Here is a 20955-nt window from a genome sequence, read left to right on the forward strand (position 1 = left end):
AATGGGAAAACCAAGCTTTTTAAAAAAACACGTTTGTTATTACCAAAAAAGATTTCTTTAGGTGAAAATAATAAAAATCCCATGCTGCATAGATAATGCAGATAGTTCTAGTTATCTGGTCAACGGGCAAAAAGCAAGCACTTAAGGTCTTCAGCTCCAATCTTTTGTTCATTTCTTATTGCTGGAATTTCATATTCGTTTCTTCTTGTTGGATAACTAAACTGGGTGATGGTAGAGATGGTAAGCCGGCATTTACTCAGCCCTGCCCTGCTCAGCCTTGGGATAGGACGAATTCTCAGCTGGTGGATCGGTTGCTTTTGCTTCTTTGCCATCTTGTGGTTTAGGGTTTTCTGGGCGTCTACATCAGTAATTGAAGTTGCCACAGTACTGACACTGAAGCGGCTGCTGACCTTGGGTCTCATCTCCTTGATTCTCTTTATCCTCTTCATTGCTATCTCCTCCCTAGGCTGTCTTTTGTGAGGAGGGCCCCTGCAGAATTGTAGTCTATAACCTGGATACATATTATGTCTTACTGGTCTACCTTATTCTCCTGCACCCTGTTCGTCAGCACACTCCATCACTTCTCCCTGCACAGGAGGGTTGGAATACTGTGGTCAACATCCATAGGGTCTCCTCATGTAGTAAGGTGGAAACTTTCACCTGCGGTAGGGCGAGCGTTGTTGGGCCTGGCCTTCAGGAGCAATCTCGACCCCTCATTCTTTTCTTTCTTTTTTTTTTTTTTTTGCGGTTTTTGGCCTGGGGCTGGGTTTGAACCCACCACCTCCGGCATATGGGGCCGGCACCCTACTCCTTGAGCCACAGGTGCCGCCCGATCCCTCGTTATTTTCCCTGCTCTCACTATTCTGGTAATTGCGTGGAGGATCCCTGCGACGTGGATAGCGCCTATAATGGTTACGGTCTGCTGCATATTTACTGCCTTGAACTGGAATTCCACCAGGGCCTGTAACATTTGCTGCCTCTGCACCCTTTTCTCCTTCAACAACATCAAACTCCACAGTCTCTCCATCTCCTGCACTGTGAAGGTTCTTCCTGGGGTTATTCTTCTTTATGGCAGTCTGGTGTACAAATACATCTTCCTTGGTGGCATTCCTATTGATGAAACTATATCCATTTCTTACATTGAACCATTATACTGTTCCCCAAACCTTCGTTGGAATGACCTTTTTGTCCCCGCTGGCAGGCGCCTCTGATGTGAGGCTGCCCAGGCCACCGCTCCCTGCACCGCTGCCCATAGTGCTGGGCTTGGTGTCGGAAGTGCTGAGGGCCCGGGCGGCAGTGGTGGGTGATGTGGCGGTGGACTACTGCTGGGTCTCGGTTTCGCTGCTCCTGGTTGTGGTGATGGTGACTGTGGTTGGCTGCAGCTCCTCCCAATGTGCGATGGTAACTAGGCCAGTGGCGGCAGCGGGGCTGTACAGGACTCTCTGGGGTCCACTCTCCGCTCCTGCTACGGATCCTAATGTAATGATTTTCTTCTTTATCTCCTCTTTAACCCATCTTTCTGCTTAGAGGATCTGTTCACTTCTGTCAGAAGGGTGTTGAAGTCCTCAGTTACTATGGTATTGCAGGTTATCATGTTGTTCAGATTGGTTAGAGGTCATTTTATAGTGTTTGGGTTGGGCACATAGATATTTTGGATTGAAATATCATCTTGTTTTATTATTCCCTCAAGCAGTATATACTGCTGTCTTTCCTTACTCTTGTTGGTTTGAATCCCAAGGAATCTGCAAATAAGATGGTGATTCCTGATTTTTCTTATTTCTATTTGTCTGGAATAATGTTTTTCATCCCTTCACCCTGCATCTTGTTTTGTTCTTGGAGATTGTATGTGTTTCATCAAAGAGTATTTATCTGTCTTGTGCCTGTTTATCTAGTCTGCAAGGTTGTTCCTCTTCAGTGAGGAAATCAAGCCATTCACATTTATTGACATCATTTATATGCATGGTGGAGTTCTGTTAGTCTTATTTTGTAGAGGTCCATTGATTAATTCAATTGCCTTTGCATTTTGGAAGCTAGGCTTTGTCCTTTTTTCTAGGTGTCTTTTCTTTGCTATTGATCTATTGCAATGGTCAGTGTATAGAAGGGGTCTGACTACTTCACGCACACCAGGTCTTTTCAGGAATTTCCTCAATGCTTGCTTTTCAGTAAAATATTTGATTTCTTCATTGAATATGAAACAGTCCAATAGGATACAGAATCTTGGGTTGAAAATTCCTCTGTTTTAAACAGTTAAAGACAGTTGAACATTCTCTTCTGGCTTGTAAAATTTCCACTGAAAAGTTCACTGTCACTCATAGTTAAAAACTTGCTTACTCCTGGTTGCTTGCAGAATTTTCTTTTTCATTTTAATTTGGCCAACTTAATTACAATGTGTATAGAAGATGCTTTGTTTGAATTGAATCATCTTGGAGTTCTGTAGCTAAGTAGTGTCTGTATTTATGAACCTCTTGCCCTGTTTGGGTAATTCTCCACTATGATGTCTTGACATACAACTTCCATGCTTTTAGGACTCTACTATTTAAGGTATACTTGTGATTTGTATGTTCCTGTGTCTTAAATAATCTGTCTAAGATATTGCTCTATCAGATATTAGTCATATCTGTCTAAGATATTGCTCTACTTTTGCTCTCTTTTTACGCTTCTTTGAATGACTGGGTTAATTCAGCAATCTTGCCTTTCATTTCTGAATTTATTTCTTCTCCATGTTTTGCTCTGTTACTGAGATTATCTGCTGTGTTTTGAAACACCTTGAATGCCCCTTTTAATTCCTTAATTATGCTGTATCTTTTCTATTATATCCATATCCTTGGTGAATTTGTCTTTAACTTCACTTATTACTTGAGACAGTTTTTGGAATTCGTTTTGGATTTCTTTTTCCACCTTTCATTCAGTTCCATTCATCTTATTTTACATCCATTTTCTGAATTCTATATGCATCACTTCAACAATTTCTTCATGTATGATATTTTCAGCTGTATCTACCTTGTAATATCTTAGGGGGGTATAGATCTTCTCTGATTTTTTTATGTTGCTGGTGTTCTGCTGATTCCTCCTCCTTGTGTGTGTATATATATGTGTGTGGGTGTTTATATATATATATATATATATGCTCTTTTAAAATTTTTAAGCTAGAATGTTAGAGTATCTCTAAATTGTTATTAAGATATATTCTGGTTGTGATCCTTCAGGCTGCTCCCAGGGAGCAGCTGGAGCCTGGAAGTTGGAGCCTGGGTTCACTGAGTGGTATATCTATCTGCCACACAATAGTCCTGTTCACCTGGTTCTGGTGATTTTTGGATAGTCACAGTTTCTTAAGCATGACAGTTGTTAAAAGAAAAGTGTTCAACAGATTTCATTTAAGCAAAGAATGATTCATGGATAGGGAAGCACTCAGAATCAAATAGTTCAGAGAGCTCTCCTTTTAATGTGTAGAGTGGAAATTTTAGACAAAACAGGGAAGTCAAGTACAGAATTAGTTCAACTGGTTCTAACTAGTCTACTGTCCTTACTTTTATAGTGTCTGATTAGTTGAGTGCTTGTGATTGGCCAAAAGACAGCTGTTATAAAAATTACACTTTTAAGTTAGGTTTGTAGTTGTTTACATAGTAAGTTAGGTTATAGTTTGTTACATAGAAATTCAAAGGACAAGACTAGCCTTGTGCAATGACCTCCTGCTTATATATTTTAACCCACCTAAGACACAACTTAATTACAGTGTGTCTAAGATGCTTTTTTTGAATTGAATCATCTTAGAGTTCTGTAGCTATCTAGTATCTGTACTTATGAACCTCTTCCCATGTTTAAGTAATTCTTCACTGTGATGTCTTTTTTATTTTTATTAAGTTATATACATATAGATCATGAATAAATTTATGCATATATGGGGTACAATGTGTTGATTTTTTATACAATTTGGAGTGCTTACATCAAACTAATTAATATAGCTTTCACCTCATTTATTTGATTATTGTGTTAAGACATTTATGTTCTATACTTGACAGATTTGACTTGTAACTATGCAATATGCACCATAGATGTGGTCCCACCATTAACTCTCCCTCTATCAAACCTCCCCCCTTCTCTCCCTCCCCACCCCATTTCTCTCCTTCATCCTGGGCTACAGTTATTATCTATCTTTCATAAGATAGTGTGAGTAATATAAATTGATTTCCTAGAAGTACTGAGTACATTGGATACTTTTCCTTCCATTCTTGAGATACTTTACTTAGGAAAATATGTTCCAGATCCACCAATGTAAACATAAAATAGGTAAAGTTTCCATCTTTTTTAAGGCTGCATAGTAGTCGATGGTATGCATATATCACAATTTATTAATCCATTCATGGGTCATTGGGCACTTGGGATTCTTCCATGACTTGGCTATTACGAACTGAGCTGCAAGGAATAATCTGGTGCAAATATATTTTTTGCAAAGTGATTTTTGGTCTTTTGCATATACTCCTAGAAGAGAAATTGCAGGATCCGAAGGCAGGTCTATTTTTGGATCCCTGTGTGTTCTCCAAACTTCTTTCCAAAAGGAACGTATTAGCTTACATTCCTACCAGCAGTGTAGAAGTGTTCCCTTTTCTCTACATCTATGTCAACATCTGTAATTTTGGGATTTTGTTATGCAGGCTACTCTTACTGTAGTTAGATGGTATCTCAAAGTGGTTACCAAATGATGTATTGACATACAACTTCCATGCTCTTAGGACTCTCTTAACAACAACAAAAAAATAATCATAATAATAATTTGAGCATCATAAAAATATTTTTAAAAATTGTTCTCCAACAGACAGCATCAATGAAGTAAAAAGGCAACCCATAGAACACAAGAGATATTTTTAAACCATAGATCTGCAAAAGGTCTATTATCCAGATTATAAAAAGAACTTTTGCAATTCAGTTATAATATATATGATATTTCTATAAAGAACATATACAATTAACTAATACGGTTATAAAAAAATGTTCAACATCATTACATGTTAGGAATATGCAAATCAAAGCCTCAATTAGATATCCTATAAGTATGGGTATCATTTAAGAAATGATACTTATCCTATAAGTATTCCTACCTATAAGTATGGGTATCATTTAAGAAAAAGAAAAGCAAAAAAGGTGTCATAAATGATATGTATAAATGGAAAATTCTCAGACAGTAAAGTAACAAACTACTTAGGAAAACAGTTTGCCAGTTACTCAAAAGTAAATCTTAGAGTTGCAATATTCCACTCCTATGTATGCATAAGAGACATAAGAGAGATGATAACACATGAATGTAAAGGTTTTATATAAATATTCACAGTAGTCTTATTTATAATAGTCAAAAAGTAGAAATAGCCCAAATGTCCATCAGTTGATGAACAAGACAAGATGATGTATACTTATACAAGGAACTATTATTTATCTATAGAAATAAATGAAACATTGACACATGCTATGACTTGAATGAACCTTAAAAACATTATACTAAGTGAATGAAACCAGACAGAAAAGGTCATATAATGCATGATTCAGTTTATAGAAGATGTATAAGATATGCTACTTTATAGGAACAGAAAATGTATTGTTGGTCACCTGTAGCTGGGGAGAAATAGAGGGGTGGCTGTTAAATCATATGAGATTTATTTTTGGATGATAGAAATATTCTTTAGTTAAAGAATTATGATTGGTATAAAACTTTGTGAATATACTAAAATTACTGAATTATATCCTTTAAACAGGTACATTTTATGAATTGTGAAATTTACTTCAATAAAACTGCTACAAAAACCTAGAAGCATACTATTGATAATGAAAACTAAGACTTTGTCTTTGTAATAGAGAGACCAAATGCTCTCTTTTTAATATTAACCCTGTGGTTTTTGTAATACATTAGTGATTTTATTGCAGTTCACGAAAGTGAATGCGTTCACTCTATATCTTTTGGTGGTTTGGGCTTCATAAAATCTAATCTGATGTATACCGTGGAATATTATGCAGCCTTAAAAAAATAGAGACTTTACCTCTTTTATGATTACATGGATGGAGTTGGAGCATATCCTACTTAGTAAAGTATCTCAAGAATAGAAGAAAAAATATCCAATGTGCTCAGTACTATTATGAAACCAATTTATAAACACTCACACTTTCATATGAAGAATAGATCACAACTATGGCCCATATGAATGAGTGAGGAGGCGGGATGGAATGGGAGGGGGGAGGTTCGATCAAAAGAAGGTGAATGGTGGGATCACACCTATGGTGCATAATGCAAAGGTACATGTCAGATCTACTAGTATAGAGTATAAATGTCTTAACACAATAATCAAGTAAACAAGATGAGGTATATTTTAACCAGTATGATGTAAGCATTCTTTATTCTATATGAAATCAGTACATTGTACTTCATAAATGCATTAATGTATACATGACCTATGTGTTTATGATTTAATAAAAAAATAAAATAACAGAAGACAAGATCTGGCAGTGATAGTCATTCATGTGAATTTATATACCAGTGCTTTTTATTTACAACCAGATTTAGACTCAGAAAAGGAAATAGCTTATGCAGATGTGTAGAAGATACTTATGTCCTTTCTTATATGGTATTCTTCTACAAAGTCTCTATGGGGAACTTCAGAACTATGAACCATTCATAGAAGTGTGTCATGGTGTAAGTCTCTTTTTCCCAATCCAGCCTCTTTGTAACAATGACAGGAAAAAAGGAGGTTAGTCTTGCTGATTATTGTAACAAATAGGTTCTTGGTTGATGAGAATAAGGCATGTGGTCTGAAGAGTTTATGTTTTGGGGATGAAGCCAATACCTATGTGTGCTCCAACAACTCATTTATTGGCACTCACAGAATTTTCAGTAGTTGGGTTCATTTGGTGAATATGAAAAAGGAAAGAAGATTCACTAAAGTTATTATAATGGAAAGGAAAGGGATTCATTACTAAAGGCCTAATCATGGTCCCTAATCACAAGTTGTAATTTTGCTTAACATTTAAGCAATGCTTTGCAAACTCTCTTAAGCCCTTTCCCCAACCCCTAAACAAACATAAAAAAAAGAAAATATTTTGTTTCTTGACCATCCCCCAAGAATATCTGGTTAAGGATCACTGATTTAAGACAGTGGTTCTCATTCAAGGGCAATTTTTATTCTATAGTACATTTGGCAATGTATGTAGCTATTTTTGTTTTCACAAGTGGGAAAAGAATGCTACTGCCATCTAAGGAGTAGCATTCAGGGATGGTGCTAAATAGGTTATATTGCATAGGATAGTTTCCCAAAACAAAAAGTTGTCTAACTCAAAATTTTAATAGTGGCAAAGAGCACCCACTAGTTATGAGTAAAGAGGGATAGAAATATTTTCTCTTTTTTCTTTTGTTTTTGTTCCAGGATCAAAGCACAGCCCAGTGATGTGCTGAAAAGTTGTAGTAATTAGTATGATCTTCAGAGCCTGTTGCAAAACATTTAATCAATATAATTCATAGTGTTGAGAGAATTAGGTTTGGCTTTCTCATTTAGTGCAGTCTTACATTTCTATTATTTTAAAATAAACCCTTTCATTTTATGCATGACTATACCTGTTACAAGTACCTTCTGCTAAAAAGTTAATTTAGCTCTGTTTAGTCTACCAAGACAAATTTTCAGTAGACTTTCCCAGTGATTTATGGACACATTTTGGAGCAGATGATTTTATTCATATGATACTCACATGTAGTAGTATTATTATAATTAGTAATTATTTGTATTAAGTTTATAGTTTTCCAAATGCTTTCAGGTCGTAATTCTTCACAATAATTTCACGTACCAAATGACCATTATCATACCATTTCACAGATGAGAAAATGTCAATTCAGAGAGGTTAATTTTCTGGCAGGGTGCTTAGGTTGATTCAAAATGGGGCTTGGACGAAGATGCTTTTATTTAAATCTTAGCAACTAATTGTTATAATTTAGGTATGCCAGCTTATACAGAGACTATGTCAGTCTTTGGTTCAAAGAGATGTGAAAAACAAAAGTCAGAAAGATTTTAGTATTTGTGAAGTGTTATTTTAAATTGTATATATTTTATTTTATTCTGTTTTAAAATTTAAAAACTTTAAATTCAACATGAATTTTCTAAGTGTGGAAGAAAATTTAAATAGGAAATACACTGTTCATTTTTAGCTTTACTTATTTCAAGCTGGATTTGAAGGTAGTAAGAATTAAGAATATAAAAAATATAGTTTATTAATGTAAGAAAAGTATTTAGTTATGTGTCTCAAATCAAAGAAAAGCAATGGAATTTAAGCCATACATATGCTTACTGCCTCAAAGAGGAACAGAAAATTTACTCTGTGGTCTGTTAACTCAGTCTATTCATCTGAATCAATATGACCAGCGTTACTCCAGAAGTCCCCAAATGAATCAATTAGATTTGTTCATTTTGTCCATGAAAAAATCTGCACACAGAACTCTGACCAGTTTTTTCCTAAAATAGTGAGCCGGGAATATAACATATCCTACTTAGTGCCACCCACTCTCCTTGAATCATGGTAGTTCCTTCTCACTGATTGTCATTTCAAAAAATATCAACCAGTTATAGCAAAGAGAGCAAATACCTCTGTACATGGCCATCTTAAAAATTTTACTTTAAAATGTACTGAATTTATCCTGGAGTTAGAGTTATAAAGGGTGACATATGAACTTTCTTTGCTATACATGTTGATTGCTACTCATTTGAGGAATAAAAATGGTATATCCATAGCAATTAAAAAAATGCAACCTGATCTTTTGCTTGGATAGTAGACATGCTCAGGCCACTCACTTTCTTAATTGATTATAATTAATCAGCTGATAAACATTTTATTACTATTATCATACAAAATTCCATAGTAGTATTCTCAAATACATTAACACTAGGAAGGACTTCAGTAAGAATAGTACAATAAAAGCAAAATAAATTATGGAACAATAAAAATTGTAATTAGTAATGAAGAAACAGAAACTCTGGAGACATAGCCATATCAGTGAAATGCCACTGAAAATCAAGAGTTCATTGTGTTTCCTAAGTTGTTAGAAGAAAACTAACTTTTACTATTTCCCTTAAACCAAAGAAAACTGCTTTCTTCAAAATATTATTTTTCATTTTTTAAATATGCTTCCAAGTTGCTAATAGGAAATTGTAGGGAAAAAAGCAGGATACTTATAGCTCTAATGAAAGCAGCAGAAGAAAATTAAAAGTATTTCCATAAAATTTGATAGAGATGTCATTGTTAGTATAATACAAGTTAAGTCATAATTTTAGATAGTTTAAAGGGTAAAGGTAATGCTGTGTCAACAGAAGACTCAAAAAAAATGAGTATTTGGCTGGGGAAGCAGTTTCTGAAAATAGACAGACCTGATTTGTAATATTTATGCAATAATTTTCTAATTGTGAGACATCAGGTAAGTTACTTAAATATATAATACTTCAATTTTTTAATTTATAAAATAATTATAATAATATTGTCTTCATAAGGTTATTGTGATTGTTTAATGGAAGTGTTAGCAAAAATCTTAATGTCGTAAATGTTGGATCCTTGATTAATGTTAATATTAATTAAAATTGATATTGTTTAATACAAAGTTTTCTATTAGTGTTGGGATAGATATTATTATTGTTTTTTTTTGAGACAGACTCTCATTATGTCACCCTCAGTAGAATGCCATGGCATTACAGCTCACAGCAACCTCAAACTCTTGGGCTTAAATGATTCTCTTCCCTCAGCCTCCCAAGTAGCTGGGACTACAGGCACCAGCCACAATGCCCAGCTATTTTTTGGTTGCAGTTGTTCTTATTCTTTAGCAGGCCCAGACCAGGGTCTAACCCACCAGGCCTGCTGTATGTGGCCAGTCCTCTACTCGCTGAGCTACGGACGCAGAGCCTTCTTATTGGTATTAGTGTTAGTTTTAATGTCACTAACATTATTAGTATTAATATTGGCACTATTATTGGTATTATATTTTCTTTCCTTCCATAATTATCGTTACAGTGCTTCCCACCTGGATGGCACCTCAAGGTCATCTAGTCCAACTGCTTCCTTTCTGTAACAAAGTTTTCAGTGGTATTTTGAAGCAAAGTATTGAATTTTGTAGCTAGCTTAGTAAAATTTGATTTTGTTGATTTTTTTAATGGTCAGAACATTATTTTCAACAAATTCAGAGATGATTAAAAGTGAAGTTTAACAAAACTAAAAGAAAAATGAAAACATGATAAACATGCAGAAATTAAAATTAGTGCTGAAGTTAATCTCTTACATAGAATAATAAAAATTTTATTTTATAATTTAGTTTATTCAGAGTTTTGCCTTTAAGGCAATGATTACTTTAAGCTTCTCAACTCAAATGATATTAAGAATCAGCAATTATCTCTCTCTTCTAAACATTTTTTCTCTAGTAAATTCTTTTCCCCTGCCCTATGTCATTTTTGTATGTTAAGTAGTCTATTATTTTACATTTTTAAAGCATGCCCATTATTTTTCTTCCTCTTACTTATATCATAACAAATATTATAGACTTCACTGAATGCAATTAGATGCCCATAATCCCTTGCTGAAGCTTTCCTACTGGTGATACAGGGTTCACTCACTGAAGGCTGCATAGCGACATCCCCCATTTTCTAGGCCTAGATGAGCTCAGAAACCAGACCCCATCTCTAGGCACAAACAGGCTGCCCTTTCCAGGCCAAACCCTCCGTGCTCTAGGAAGGTCATGAGCAAAACAGAGTGAAAGGTTTTGGGTAGTTCCACCTTGAGTAGAGAGTACACACACTAATCCCTTCCCTGAGACAAAAACTGCAAAGACCTGATAACCTTGCCCCAGGGTAGGAACTACATTTATTCATTTGTTAATACACTCATTAAGTTTGTAAAGGTGCTTTGCCACCTACCAAGTCCTGTCCACATGCAATATAGACCCCCTAGACAAAGGGCCCATGGGGGCGACTTTCAACTTGGTTGGGTCTTTCCCTTTTGCCAGAAGCTCTGGTGCTTTTTACTCCTTCAGTATTCCTTCCTGCCTAATAAAATCCTATCTTACCATGTGTTCATTCTTTGAATCACCACCAAGGACCTACTAAAGAAGAAATTCCAGTAACACTGGCTTGACCTATTATACAATGGTTTACTTGATTCTAAGCACTGTGTTATTAGGGTATTGGTTTATTCACAATATATTAGTGTCTTAAAAAATAATATATAGGCGCGGCGCCTGTGGCTCAAGTGGCTAAGGCACCAGCCACATACTCCTACAGTGGCAGGTTCAAAGCCAGCCCGGGCCTGCCAAACAACAATGACAGCTGCAACCACAAAATAGCTGGGCATTGTGGCGGGTGCCTGTGGTTCCAGCTACTTGGGAGGCTGAGGCTGGAGACTCACTTGAACCCAGGAGTTGGAGGTTGCTGCGAGCTGTGATGCCACAGCACTCTAGCCAGGGGGACAGCTTGAGGCTGTGTCTCAAAAAAAAATAATAATATATAAGACAGTATAAGTTACTGTAAGGAATTTCTAAAATTTAAAAAAGCTTCCAAAATAAACTCTAAAACAGTAGTTCATACTCTCATAAAATATTAGTTTGTATTTTTCAACCTTATTGCCTTAATATATTTATGTACTTAATTCTGTATGTGCATTCACGTAATTGCTTTACAAACTTAGAATCACACTGAACAAACTGTTGTTTTGAAATTTCCTTTTATATATCTCAAAATATAAGAGTAGAGACTTTAGACTTAGAATATCAGCCTTCTGTACTCAATAGTTCCATGAACTTGGTCATGTCATATAATAACTGTAAGGGTTAACAACTATATTACAGCACATTCAAAAAAAAGTGCATCTTAGAAGGAGGCGCCTAGCGACCTTGCTGATTAAGAAAAAGGATACAAAAGACCAGAGGAGGTTTAACACGTGCACACATTCCAAAGAAATTTACTCATATCACTCTCCACCTTCTTCCTACTTCATCCTCACAATATTAGCCTATCACAAACCAGGACTACATACATAACCAAATCTAGAAGTACCCCTGGTTCCCCCACTAACTAAACCTATAAAAACCCCTACCTATTACAATAAACAGCTTCGGCTCAGTCCCTTTCCCAATGTGTCTGTCTTGTCTTATTTGTTTTCCCCTTTCATACGCCGACTCCCCAAACCGCCGCCCGCCCGCCGGTCCAGAGGCGGCAAATAACCATCTGCAAAATGGCAAGAATTATGGTCATATATATCTAACAGAGCTTTTGTGATGATTAAATTAGTTAACAAAGAAGGTCTGATAATTAAGTTTTCACACTCATTGTAGAAAAAGTGCTACATACCTCATTGCTGAGTATCACTAAAGCAATCTTCCATGTTTTCCCTTTGGGAAGCTATGCATTGATGCCAGTGCCTAGTCCACCCTTCAAAGCAATTTTGAAAATCTTTTTTTGGAATCACTGTAAGACCTGTTATTGTATGGCACACAAATCCTACAACAACAATAATGAATGCCTTTCAGCAAGACACTGCCACATATCAACACAAACACAGCTATAACTGATATACCAAGGTTATAAAACCTTACCATGTTGTTGGTACAGTGCTGTCAAGGCAAGTGAATAGTGGCATGTTTGCAAACTTAATTGTCAGACCTCATGCTATGACACCTCTGATGGCTATTCCACAAAAAGAGTTCTAAAATTGGTTTGAAGGGTAGACTATGTGCTGGTGTCACTGCATAGCTTCCCAAGGGGAGTACTCTGAAGGTGAACATAATAATATTCAGCAATGAGGTATGTAGCACTTTCTCTAGGATGAGTTCATGAACTTAATTGTCAGACCTCATATGGAAAGTACTTCTGACAGTGCCTGTCATTTTAAAAGCTCTGGAAAAGTATAAATTGTCAATATTAGCATTTCAGAATTACCATGTCACAATTTTATGTTATAAAATAATGTTAATATTTTCAAACCTACTAATATATAATGCTCATGTGAATGTAACCTACTGTATCTAATAAATCCCTTTTCATTGGACATTTATTTTTCTTTTTCAGTTTTTGGATAGGGCTGAGTTTTTGAACCCACCACCTCCAGCATATGGGGCCGGTCCCTACTCCTTTGAGCTACAGGCACTGCCTGGGCATTTCTTTCAATTCTAGTTTTTAACTACTGTATTACTATACTGAGTATACTTGCACCTAAGTATTTCCTCATATATCATATGTCAGGCACAAATATCTATGGATCTCACCAAAAATGGCTGGACATGTATAAGATTATTCAGTAGAAAATCCTACTATTATTCAGTAGAAAATCCTAAAATCCTACCTACAAAAAAGAGATTCCTATTATATTTTTAATGTTTTACTTGTAAATGTAAACAGCAAAACAGGTTAGGTAGATTTCATTATTAATTTAGGTATACTTGGCATTAAAGCCTTGACTCTTCCTAGCTAAATATTAGTTCTATTTTTCTATATATTCAAATTTTGTACATACTGTGAAGTTTTGTCTTATATAGGCCCATATTATTTTTTATTAATTACATCTCTAATAATTTTTGAAAAGCTGGGTTTGCTGCAGTTACGTCTTCTTATTCAGTTTTCCATGGGAACCATATTCAAGCTTAGTATGATTTTTATTTGTTTTACATTCATGTTTTTCCTTGAACATAAGAAATTAGAGTACAATTATACAGTTGCAGATAATTTGAATATCCCTATTGGAAGACAATTATGAAAATCTCTAAAACACTTAAAAACTTTAAAATCCAAGTATGCAAAAATATAATATACTTAGAATTCTGTATGTATTGCCTTATATTCAAATAAATAGTGAAAAATATATTGAAGCTATTGCAAATTGTTAGATTTAATACAGTATAATTTATCATGTAATAAATCAAATACAATTCTGATTTATTTTTGTAATCTCTGTCTTAATTTTATAGTATCTACTAAAAATGAAAGTATCTTCATTAGACATTCTATTTACAATCTCTTTCAACAAGGAATGTTGACAGAAATTTTGAGATTTGTTTATGGCCATATAGCTTTAGGAATGTATATTTGCCAGATTTCTCGATGTGAGCTAAATAACACTTAAAAAATGATGCATTATATAGTTTTTATATTTACACCACATGAACTTATCCTCATAGTCATACATTTTACAGGTAAGAATCTTTGATATTATTTAAGAAATGTGCCCAAGCTTACAAATACAATTGCTGTCAGGGTTCATGTGCTTCTTGATTATATGGATAGTACATTTTACAGTATATACTCCAAGAAACTCACAGTTTATATTCCTTTTAGGTCTTATTATGTTATTTTGAAAGTTACCCAATTCATATCACAAAATGTCATATTGGTTAAATATTTACCATAACTCTATGCAAGGCTTTGGAAAAATTGTAGATGAACAAGTTGAGGAGAATTTGTTTCAAGGAATATGGAAATATTTGACATTAAGAAATAAATCTGTCAAGTGTTATAGAGAATATACACAAACTCTGAAGAAAATCTCTATGTACTATGAAGTACATTGGGAAAAGGTCAGGCTTCATAACTGACACTGTCCAGTGAGCTATTGTTACAACATGAATTTTCTAAACTATTTGAATAACCTTGAGCACTACATAGGACGGATTCATTAATGAAAAATTACAAAGCAAACCTCAGAAATTATCAGTTAGTACTATAGAAAAATAGTTCCTAATGAGTTCAACATAATCATTGATTCTACTATAAACATAAAATGATATAAATCAAAAGTAATTTGTCATTGTAAAGAGATTCCAAGTGGCAACTCCACATGTGCTTTTCAAAGGTAATCACTTTTCTTAAAATTCAAAAAAAAAAAAAAGAAAATGTTTTAATCATTCGGCCAAAGGAAGCAAAAACACTTTTATAATAAGCAGATATAGGCTGAATGCTAATAAAATAAATAAAATGGATAGCTCAGAAAAACCTAGACCAGAATTTCCTATTTAAGACAACTGATACTTCAAAAAAATCAGTTAAAATTAATCAATTTGCATCCATCATCTACTCCACGTAAGGGCATGGAATTAACACTTATTTTCTATTTCATATGTGCCATACAATACTAGAAGCTAGATTATTAGTATTATTAACATTAGTATTTATTAATCTTTACAACTCTTGAAGGTAGGTGACATTCTATAAATGCATTATCTGAGAAAACTGGGAGTCACAGAGGTAAGAAAACAGTTTTATCAATCATCAAAGCTCTCAGCACCATTTCTAATATTTTAATTTATAATTTTCAAGTGGGGAACCTGAAACCAGAGAGGTTTTGAAACCTGCAATGGTCACACAGGTAAATAGTTTGAGTGCAACTCCAAAATTAAAACTTCATTTATCTACCAGTAATACTCCAATTTTAGCATGCATCAGAATTACCTAGTTAAAACTGAAATTGTTAAAAGGGAGGCTGCTGTCCTCTATCCCCAGCATTTGTGAATAAGTAAGACTGTGAAGGAGCCCAGGATTTTGCATTTCTAAATAGTTCTAGGTAATGCTGCTGCTTTAATTCCAGGCACTACATGTTAAAGACTACTCTGGAAATAGTGGCTAAAGAGAACAAAGAAGTCTAATAAATTTTGAAATGAACAAAAGAATTGAAAAGAGAATTGGTATATTGTCAGAAATATAATGGTCAATGGTAGGTTTGATGCGAATGACAAAAGAGAGCACATAGATGGAATTTTAGATTTTATCATAGACATGACCAGAGTTGAGAAAAAGAAATAAGGCTCCCTATTTCTTTTAACTTTTTCTTCAGTTTATCAGAAAGAGAATAATGCATTCAAATTGACCCTATGACTTCTTAATTACTTTTCTTATTTTGCATTCTGCATATCTTATTTTTAGTGATAAAGGGTAATGACACAAAAATCCTTAATTAAACTTCTTTTCTTCTGTTTTTAATTTCTTTTTGTTATTGTTATTGTTTTTGTTTTTAACCAACCTCATTTTAAGTGACAGACAGGTATTCCTTTCCCCCTTAATGTTACAAGTATCAAGTAAATTGGATTTGAGATGTTTAATTAAGCCAGTTCACAGAAAAAAAATGACTAGATGATGGGCCAGATAGTTTTCTGCAGTCCAAGAGGAACAAGAGAAATTAGAATAAACCTGAGGATTAAAGGCTGAAATTTTTTTCAAAGTCAACCCACAGAACACATTTGGAAAAGAATGAACAGTATGTAGACAAAGAATCAATATTAAAAAATCTCTACTGGACAGACAGATAATACAATAATGCCTGTGAGCTATAGACAACACCAACGCCAGCTGCTAGGGAATAAATTGTTATATGAAAATATTTTTATAAAAAGGCATATATCTATATATCATTACTTTCTGTATATGTATTGATATATGGATAAAAAAATTGTAGTTTCCAAACAGAGTATTATATATGCCTTTGTTCAGTGTCCAGAAGACTAATGAGTCAGTGTTTTAAATTAAGTAAGTATACTATATAGCCTATTGGTTGGAGACTACAAAAAAATTTTTTTAATTTATTTTTCTTACATATACAAGTGTTTACTAGGTTTCCACTTTTGTCTTCACAGAACTAAAAAGGCTTAAAATTTAATAACAGTAAGGATGTTTAACATAAGGACTGAAAACAAAAACCTCATAAAGAATGAATGAAGATAAATACATTCAGAAATCAGATGATTGCTGCATCAAAATATTAAGCAATAATAATAATGTAAAGAAAGTAACATTCGCATTGTCAGATAGGAGTATATCTATTACAGAAGGTTTTGACTCTGAAGTTCAGTATGGAGTCATCAGTTAACTTCTTCTTATTTTATTTTTTCCAAAGTCTCAAAAAATAGACAACTAATATTTATAAATAAAAGTAAAAGATAATTTCAAAAAGACAGATCATGCCAAATCTTATAGACAATAGAAAAAGAAAAAATACTTCAAAATCATTCTACTTAATCTGGATACACTTGATATTAAAATTGGAGAAAATATATTATTATAAAAGGGAAAATATAAACATATTTCATTTATAAATGAGGATGCAATATGATAAACAACATATTTACATGTTGAATTAAAAATTAATGTTTAAGTAATATACTTTGGTCAAAATTAAATCCAATTTATGTGAAAATTAGTCACTATTTTCTTTCCTTTTTTTTTTCCTTGCCCACACTCCCTCCCTCCTTCTCTGTCTGGTCTTCCCTTCCCCTATGCTCCACCATGTCATTAATTGTCATTAATTGTCTTCATATCAATGTTGAATACATAGGATTCTTACTTCTCCATTCCTCTGATGCTTCACTAAGAATAATGTGTTCCACCTCCATCCAGGTTTTTACAAATGCTATAAAATCTCCATTTTTTGATAGATGAATAATATTCCATGATATACATGTACCACAGCTTACCAATACATTCCTGGGTTGAAGGACATTTAGGCTGTTTCCACATTTTAGAGATTGTAAATTGGTCTGCAATAAACAGCCTAGTACAAGTGTCTTTATAATAAAAGGTTTTTTTTTTTTCCTTCTAAATAGATACCTAGATCTTGATCTCTAATCAAGATGGCTGCCGAGCAGCAGCTTCTATGTAACTGGGGGCAGTAAGAATGGGGAGAGAAGACTCCAGGCATCTCTGGCCAGTGGGTTTTGCCCAGAGACTGTCCTCTGGTGACCCAGGAAGTCAGTGAGAGACTTCTGGACCCCATGAGGAGGACAGAAGTGGTGGAAAACTGGCAAGTGGTGGGTGTGTTTGTTCTGTCAGAGGCTGCCTGCAGCTGTTATCTATAGCAACAGTGATATTGTAAGTGGGAAGAGCCTTGTCTGGGGGCTGTTTTCATGTTTTTGGACTTGGGCACTTGATTGACCTGTCTTGGGAGATCTTGGGCCAGTGTGCAAATGACTTTGGGTGCTGTCTGGGGGGGCCCTGGACTGAGCTGCTGAGCCAGTAAGGAGCTAATGCCGTTCAGCTGTAGGCTGCCTACACAGTTAGTGTGTAGGAGCTGCCCCTGCAAGTTGCAGAGCCAGAATTGGTGGGAGACCTTGGGCAAGTAATCTAGTGACTCAGCTGCCCAAAGATGGGGACTGAGACTCTGGGAAGTGCGGAGATCCAAGTGTTTGGCAGATTAACAGCCTTACCCCTCAGGGGCATTGAGGGAAACTGGATTTGGCACACTGGATAAGCAGGCAGCCATGCCAGGAGAGATCCCAGGGATAGGTGCTTTCCTTGGAAAGCTTCTGCTTAGCCAAGGTTCATGGTTTAGAGTGTCTTTTAAGTGGGCTGAGGAGGCATTTGGGTTCCTAAGCCTGTGGGGTCTGTGAAATCAGCTGAGGCCCCTAGTCTGCATCTTGTACAGCTGTATCACCATTGGGATTAAATTCTCATTCCTCAGATTATCACCTGTTACCCAACAATATTTACCAAGATATATATACTGTTTGGTTTTTTGATTTGGGAGTTTTTGCTCTTTTGTTTTTTCTTAATTTCAACATTTTTCTTTTTTTTTTCATTATTCTAGTTTAAATACAATCTTCCGTCTTTACCTTCTTTAATAATTAGAATTTCATTTTTGCCAGTGTTTCTGCCCCTATTTTTTTTTTACCCCTAATTTTATCCTATTAGGGGTTTTGCTTATTAAAAGAATATTTTGTATTAACCTGTATGGAATTGAAACACATTCTTCTCAATAAAGTATCACAAGATTGAAAAGGCAAATATCCAGTGTATTCAGTACTAACATGAAGCCAGCAGATTATCTAATTCACAACCACAAAGGAGAAAAACTCATTTCAATTCAAGTTGGGGGGAGGATAGATGAGGGAGGAGGGAAAGGGTGATGTTAGGGGTGCACCCACTTAATGAATACAATATAGGTATATATGACACAACTTTTGGTTGATGGACACGGCTACAAGAGGGATTCTACACAATGAATTCAGATATTAATTCAGATATTGTGACCTGGTTGTTTGTACCCTCACATTCACCTGAAATTTAAAAAAATGAATATAGAAAATGGGAAAAAAATAGAATCCAGGACAGGAATTCTTAACCATTTTTGAGCCACAATGATATGATAAAGTGCAAGAATTGTTTTTTTTTTTCAGACTTACATTTTTAATAGATAAAGTGAAATAGGACTTCAAATAAACTTATACTGAATTACTTATAAAATATTCAAATGACTTATAAAATATTAAAAGTTAATTATTAGGTAAATATATGTTTATTAATGCATCAGTAACAAAATTGTGTGTGTATATGTGTAGATAGATAGATAGATAAACAGGTATGTATGTCTAGATAGATGATAGATAGATAGATATAGGCATATAACATAAGCAAGTTAAAATTACTTTTAAGAATTTTACTGTGAAGATATTTGCTACCTAATTTGAATAAGGCCATTAACCTGTAAAGCAGCAGACTTTATGTTGGACATCCAATCAATTTTTTAATTTATATTTTTTCTTTTATAGTTACAAGAGCATAAAATATCTACTTGCAAAGATATAGCATTGAATGTGAAGTTAAAGCTTTCTTAGCTCTTTAAAATGCAAGGATTGGTTTCTCACAATGACCACTAGGATTGATTGTTCAGGGCTGTTTTTTTTGTTGTTGTTGTTGTTGTTGTTTATTTTATTTTGTTTTCCTATTTCACTCAAATCCTATTCCACATTAGGTGAAGAAAGGGGACATTTAAGATTTTGTTTTTTATTCAGACTTAACTTCTAGTTAAGGTACATTTAAATTAAAGTATTTAGTGACCTCACAAAACAACCATAACATGTATGAATTAGACAAATAACAAGCTTTATCTTGTAGGTAGTAGAAGAAGAGTCAAATGATAAAAATTGATGTAGCAAATATGAATAAGGATGCATAAAATAAATGGTTAAAAATGCTAACTCCTTTGTCATTTCTTCACAATATAACTATGTGTTGAATTTTTTGAATATGAAAGTTACCATATTTTCCATGTATAATGTGCACTCTTTGTCCAAGTTTTTGAGGGAAAAATAAGGATGCACATTATACATAGGAAGTACTACTTATGTATCCATATACTTGTTTTTGTTTTATTTATGTGTATGTGTTAAGTGTAAGTCTAGAATGTAACAGCGATATCCGTATGCAAAATAATACCCTGAAATGCAATAATTGTGCCCTCCTCCACGCTAATCCTGTCCAAAGCTACTCCCTCACAGGGAAGAAATGGCAGCTACAGGAGCTACCAGCCCGCCTGGCCCATCGCGTTAGACATTGCCACTATAACCACCTTGGAAGCTGGCATGCCAGTGATGGAAACAAAATGGTTAGAATCAGGAACTCAGCCAAAAGAGGACAGAAGTGGATACACAGTGGTGAATTTTTAACTTAGAGAAGCATGACATATAGAGCCAGCCACTGAGGAGATGCTGGGTGACACAGACAGCAGTTGAGAGTAGTCCAGAGGGCCTGAGCTCCCAACCTCCCACAGCTATCTTCTCCCAGCTGACCCTCATCCCCACATCTTCTCATTTCCTATTCCTACACATGTCCATTGGTGGGAAGGTAGCCAGGGCTATTCTGCTGAAAACCCTGTGGGCTTATTTTCCAGGAAACTGGCATGAGGGTCCAGAGATGGCCCTGCCCTCTCCTAGCTCCTGACAGTAGATCCCTCCCTTTTCCAGACTTCCTTATCTTTCCTGCAGCTGACCCTATTCTGGAGGCCCTGGGACACCATGCTGAGGTTAAAGCAAGAAAGGTTTATGGATTGGATAAAGAGAATAAACATAAGAAAGGAGTCAATGATTAATTCAAGGGTCTGGGTCTGAGCAACAGGAAATCTGGGCTTACCATCAACTGAAATGAAGAAGGTCTCATGATAATCAGGTTTGTAGACTATATTTTTGGATATGTTGTCTTTGAC

At 34.9% G+C, this 20955-nt stretch overlaps 1 pseudogene; it reads right to left on the reverse strand.

Moving 5' to 3' along the window:
• Positions 1-252: 252 nt before the first annotated feature.
• On the reverse strand, positions 253-12352 carry LOC100944794 (annotated as a pseudogene).
• Positions 12353-20955: the final 8603 nt, after the last annotated feature.

Source organism: Otolemur garnettii, unplaced genomic scaffold (genome assembly GCF_000181295.1).
Source record: "Otolemur garnettii isolate 467f Iridium unplaced genomic scaffold, OtoGar3 scaffold00227, whole genome shotgun sequence".
In the NCBI taxonomy this organism is placed as follows: Eukaryota; Metazoa; Chordata; class Mammalia; order Primates; family Galagidae; genus Otolemur; species Otolemur garnettii.